We start from the raw sequence: 6,707 nt of genomic DNA on the forward strand, positions 1-6,707 counted from the left end.
ACTGAAAGTGAAAACGAAACAAAACGTACACAGGCTAGAAATTCCTGACTTGAGACCAAAATAATGCGGCGGGGTTGAAATACTTTGACATGATCACAACCCTGCCCCTTGTACAATTAGTCACTGAGTGAAGAAAATATTTGACAATTAAACAATCCTAAAAATCTGTTCCGAAAGGTCTGATTCCCTTGTTTAAACACAAATATAGAAACTGATAATTTGTTTCACGAATACTAACATGCCAGCTCTAGACCAGTTTAAACCTACAAAAATGTCCTCTGCGTATGTAATAGCCATCCCAATTCTCATGCGGGGTTGAAAACCAAGGTACATTATAAGTCATGCAATAACGATTCTTTTAAATATTGTGTGTTAGTTTCTATGTAAAGACCATATGAGCGAACCAATGTTAATACCCCAAAAATGCTATCTGCAACGATTTGACAACAATGTCATAACTATTATATCTCTTACGATTTAAACTTTTCACCGGTTTAGTCAACTTATTGGATGAGTATTGAGCTTTCCCTGCTTTGTGAAGAATAAAATATAATAGGTTTGGAGTATTTGTCAGTAGTTTACAAGTACACGTGTATATCTGTATTTGAGAATGCGTTCCTTGTATTGGTTGAAACAAATTTTGAATATTTTCACGAGATTCTCACATGCAAAACTTTGATGTAGTAAATTCTTTTGTTTTAGAAAGATTTCATTCGTTAAAATCCGAAACATTGTTACAAATACTAGCAAATTGAACCAATTGTGATATGAACACACTATAAGGATGAAAAATCATCCCTTTTATCGTAAATTTTGGTATTAAGATTAGTGATATGAATACTAAGATCAAGAAACGGACATTTTTTTATTATAAATATTTGCTTTATTCAAAGAGAGTTCTGCAGAATATATATATATCTTTAGTATAAATATTGAAGTCATCGTTGTTGTTAAGAGCCAAATTCTCGTCCTAATATCTGAAGGTTTTATAAATTTTTTTTCTACCAAAAGTTGTTTGGAAGGGTCTTTATTTATTCTGGCCATAAATTGTGATTTGTAACAATACATGTAACAAATACATTCACATCCCGATTTATCAACAACCATTTGATTATCAAGCGAGTTTTTAACACTTCAAAAATAGTTAACTCCATTATTTTCATAAGCTTTGTTCCATTGATTTTTAATAAGATTTTTTATGCTATTGATCGCACTAGTAAGTTAAACAAAAGTCTGGTTGTTGAGCAACGACTTGAAGAGGAAATAAATATATATTTATGAGGTGATTTGCGAAATTTGGGAAGCCAGTACTAGGCTTAGCTTATAAAGCGACGAGTATGTGTTTGTTGACATCAATCTCTTCTGAAAATTTAGTCAGTTAAAATGTAGGTGAAATCGTAATTATTTTGGTAGAAATTCAATATAAGATTTACGTAAAGAAAAACAACAATATTATTTGCACCTGTATCAGCAGGAATAGAAACAAAAAAAATGTTTTTCTTTTGGAAATGGAATATTTTGTGACATAGCAGATCAGTCTTGCAAAAAAGTACAAAAATAATAAGTTAAAACCAATAAAGAAGTTAACAAAACAAAAATGGTCTGATTATTCTATATATGAACAAAAGAAAAAAATTAATTGGATATGCAGCCAGATAAGGAATGCTCCTTTTAATAGCAATCTTTAATAGATAAAATTTTTTCATCTAAAATCTTTTCGAAAAAGTGTAAAAATATAGAAAACAAAAAACAAAAAAAAAACAAAAAAATCAAATGTATAAAACAAAAATTTTAGAAAAATTATTAAATTCTATTGAGAACAATCCTGCAGAGTTTTGGAAAGTCTTCAGATCTATTGAAGACAAAGAGGAAGATCACCATGATGGTATTGAGGAGTTGCTTAGTGATATAAATAATCTGACTAAACATATTCAAGATCAAGGGAAGTGTTCAGATGAAAATATAGAATTTGAAAATGAAATTAATGATAAATTAAAAGAAATGATTCAAAGTCTTCCTTATAATGCAGATACTGATGGACCAATTTCCATCAAAGAGATTAAACAAGTCTTGAACAAATTAAAAAAAAGAAAAACATTTGGGCCTGATGGCATCATAAATGAAATAATTAGACATATTAATAGTGCCACTATGACTTATATCGCAAAAATATTTAATCTAATATTGAAAACTGGTTTTTACCCACTAGATTGGAATAAATCCCATTTAATTCTAATTCATAATCTGGAAGGAAATATGATCCCTTAAACTATAGAGGGATATTACTTATGAGTTGCATTTCAAAGATATTTAGTTCAATTCTAAATGAGAGACTAAAAATTTCTGATGAAGGATAAATATTCTAAAACACAATTTGGTTTCAGAGAAAATCATAGAACCTCTGACAACCTATTCATTATGAAGTCAATTAAAAATAAATATATTCATAAAAATAAAAAAAATTGTATGTCTGTTTTGTAGACTTATGATGGCTTATTATATAAACTAGCAAAATTAGGTATTGGATCTAAGTTATTCAGTTATTCAAAATCAATATACTAAAACAGAAACAGCATTGAAGCATGGTGATTGTCACTCTCCTTTCTTTGAAACGTTTAGAGGAGTAAAACAAGGGGATTCAGTAACTTTCCCACTCTTTTTAATATTTTTATAAACAATTTAGAAATTGTGGCATCAGGCGATAGTTCTGTACCTCCCAAACTAATGGACTATAATGTCGGTCCCTGTTATTTGCATATGACCTTATAATAACATCAGAGAGCAAAGAAGGTCTTCAACAAAGTATGAATATACTTAGTCTTTTCTTTGATAATGGAAACTCACACTTAATATAGAGAAAACAAAAGTATGGTCATCCAACATAACAGCATAAAGAAATTGTAGTCCTTTATTAGTTATAAAGGCAAAACATTACAGAATGTAACTGAATATAAATTTTTAGGGTCCCTGTTAAAGGATAATGGGAATTTACTTCACAGTCTAGAAGATCTAGCGAGAGATGAAAGAAAAGTTTTATTCTCTATAAAAGCTAAAACAACTAGTCTTGGAAACTTCCCAATAGAATTATTGTAAAATCTCTTTGATAAACTTGTACGCCCTACCCTAACTTACAATTCAGACGTTTTATTTATGGATGGTACTTAGCCCTACATAGGGCCATCGATAGAGGAAAAATAAGAATGGAAATCCTGTCGACTTATTTTCATTTATTGATAAAACCCCATTTGAAAAAGTTCATTTAAATTTTTGTAAAATTATATTAGGCATAAAAAAGTCTGTATCAAATATTGCGGCAAGAGCCGAACTAGGTTGTCTACCAATTGAACATTTTATTCTGTCTCAGTCTCTTGTATATTTGGCAAGACTCCACGCTGAAACAATCCTCTTCTAAAAGAAGCCTTTCTATTGACAAAATTCCTGGACTTTTCGGAAACTTATTTCTGGTATACATATATAAAAAAACGTATTTAAAGAACATAATATCTTGCAAGAGATTGAAAACTGTAAAAACCGTAAAGACGTCAATCTGGTAAAGATCCATATAAAAAGATCTGTAGAAGAGAAATATAGATTACTTATAGAAAATATATTAAAAAAGCTATGATGAAAATAGCAACTTTCACTATATAAAAATATATAATTAAGCCTTGATAAAGAATTTTGTTTCATTTTTCATGACTTCTACATACGAAAATGCTTTACAAAATTACGATTAAGCGACCACAATCTTAAAATAGAGAGGGGAGGTGTTTTAAAAATTCCTTGGGAAAACCAACTATGTACGCATTGCAATTGAAACTGAAGAACACTTCCTTATACACGGTAATTTATATGAAAACTTAAGACATAAACTTCTGAAAGATTTGAATTGGAAATTTGAAAACATGACTGTATCTAATCTACTTAATCTCTCCTCTAAGGAACATGTAAAATTTATCAGCTCCTTTTTGAAACAGTCATTAGAACTGAGGGGAAAAGAAGCATAACTTTTTTTCATGTTCTACTTTATGTATGTATTTATGTATGTATGTACTTTCTCACAGTTTGTCCATTTTCAGTTACTGCAATTTCAGGATATTGGTGTACTTTCCCTAATACTCACATCTTTGCACAATTCACTGTAATTAAAGACATATAATTTAATCGAGTAGCATTAATCACGTGAATCATTAGAAGAACATCTCTTGCATTCTTTAGGATACTTCCACTATAAAACTATATTTTATAGCTCCATACTTCTACCATTCGGTAAAGAAAATAACAAACGGAATTTTTCTGTGATATTGAAGTAGATTATCGATTGATTGGTTACAATAAAGATTATCGATTGATTGGTTACAATAAATACTTATTGTTTGATTTATTCAAATGGTCACTTGTCAATTGATTGATATAAGTGATCATATGCCGTTTGATTGATTTCGATGATAACTTATTGTTGCATTGATTTAATGGTTCATTTTATTTGAGGTCAGCTGTAGAACATTGAAGTGAGATAATATCTATCTTAATCATATCATACAAATCTATATTTAAGAGTTGAAGAGCCTGACAATAGTTTTATATAACCTCAACAACCAACCTCAATTTTTTATTACGAAAAAGACATCTTGGTATTTTTGTACTAAATGTGACAATCTTCTTGACGTAGGCCAAAATTGTGCACTTTCGTATTCTATACACACTAGGTCAGAATTACTGCGTTATAATGACCTGAGATAAACGCCTTCTTATCAATCACGTAAGGAAAATCAGAAAGGTAGTTAACAGAGTCAACGATGGTTGGTGTAGTGGTCATAGGTCTGGTTTTGGGCATTTTGAATGGTAGGTGTAGAATTATCTTGTTTTGAAGGCATTTTTAATTGTAGGTGTATTATTATCTTCTTTTGGATGTTTTGAATTGTAGTTGTAGACAAGATTATGATTATTTTTACACATCACATGTTATCGTTAACTATTATTCAGAACCACAGGCTATGATAAGAATGGATGGCTTTTCTGAATGGTAGGTAAAGAATTATATACAGTTGGTCGTTGCCTAGCTCTACAAAATGTCACTTAGTAACAAATCAATATAGTGTAAAATATTTGTCATGTTGTTGTGATAGAGCAAGGGAACAAAGTTTCTAGTGGAAATCAAAGAGTAATCAAGGGAAGCAAGGTTCTAGTGGAAATCCAAGAGTAATCAAGGGAAGTAAGATTCTAGTGGAAATCAAATGAATGTTATCCGGGGACAAAACCCAGACATGGAAACAGACACATACAACAAAGAACATAAAATTACCAAAATAATACGAATAAAGCAACAAAAATAAATTAGTAACTTTGACTCCACTAAAAACTGGGAGTATGGACCAGGTCTACCGGTAGGGTAAGAGTGATGTGTACACTAGTTAACAAATCATTAAACTGCATCATTTAAAAACACACGAGGTAGACAACTTATATTGTTTAATTTAGAAACATACGTTGGCAGAAAATATCTGTGATATATCACATTTTTTAATAACTTCCCTTATGATGTTTATTTCTGTCTACTTTCGAAAATCTGCTACATTTTTTTTCACATTTGGTACTGGAAAACTATAGACAGTGAGACACTTCCAGGATAATGAATTAAATAAATGTGTGTAATCAACAACTTTCTCAAAAACTCTAGCAGCATTAACTATTTTATCATACTCTCAACCTATTAGAAAAACTAACTAATGAATAGTTTTTATATGTTAACTAATCAATGATGCGCAATTTCTTGCTCATTACGGTAATCATATTAATATTATTACAGGGTGTCACAGTTTGTCACCCCCGTTATCTGACGAAGAAATAAGGCAAGTCTTTAACGCAACAATAAACAGAGAAAATATGTCTACAATTAACGATTTAATGCAAGGATAAGTAATAACTAAAATTGTCATATTCATGTATCTCACATATTTACACAAAACACAACAGAACAAAAGTACAACATAGGACAATACCAAATTCAGTTAAGGTTATTTTATACTGGCCTAGTCCGAGACAAGCCACATTTGAGTCGAACTCCAATGAAATATGACAATGGTCAAGATTTGGCAAGTATCCTTGCGAAAAACATTCCGCTATACTGTAATTTTTGCAATAGAAAAAATAAAACATTGTAGCGTTTTATTGATATTTTTTCTTATCCAACGTCTTAAACTTATCTGCCTTGTTCATTTTGTGTATATTTGTTTTGTTTCATTGCATCAAGTAATTGTTTTGTTTGTTTTTCTTTATGTCATTTTGTTTGTTGTTGTATATTCTATTTTTGTTTGTTCTTTTAGGTTTTGTTTGTTTGTTTATTTGTTTGGTTGTTTGTTGTTTGTTGTTTTTGTGTTTTTATTTATTTATTATTTATTTAAGTTACTAACTTATATTACCTTTCTTCACTTTCAAAACTTTGAAGACACATTAACATCACCATAACAGAATTTAAAACAGTTGTAGATAATGATACATTTAAACGAGGAGGATAAGTCTATAATCCTACCGTAAATTTTAAGATGTTTACCTATTACAACAAAGCCAGAGATATGGATAAATATTATTGATATTCAAAGGCACATAAAAAAGGTTTCTTTTGATATTGTGTTATGGAACTTTTCATTATCGTAATCTTCGTTTCAAAAACTTATAGTATCACATCTTTTTTTTGAATCAATTTG

The sequence above is a fragment of the Perna viridis genome, chromosome 7 (genome assembly GCF_037379345.1).
Source record: "Perna viridis isolate PV_CMFRI_1.1 ecotype Kerala chromosome 7, ASM3737934v1, whole genome shotgun sequence".
Classification (NCBI taxonomy): Eukaryota; Metazoa; Mollusca; class Bivalvia; order Mytilida; family Mytilidae; genus Perna; species Perna viridis.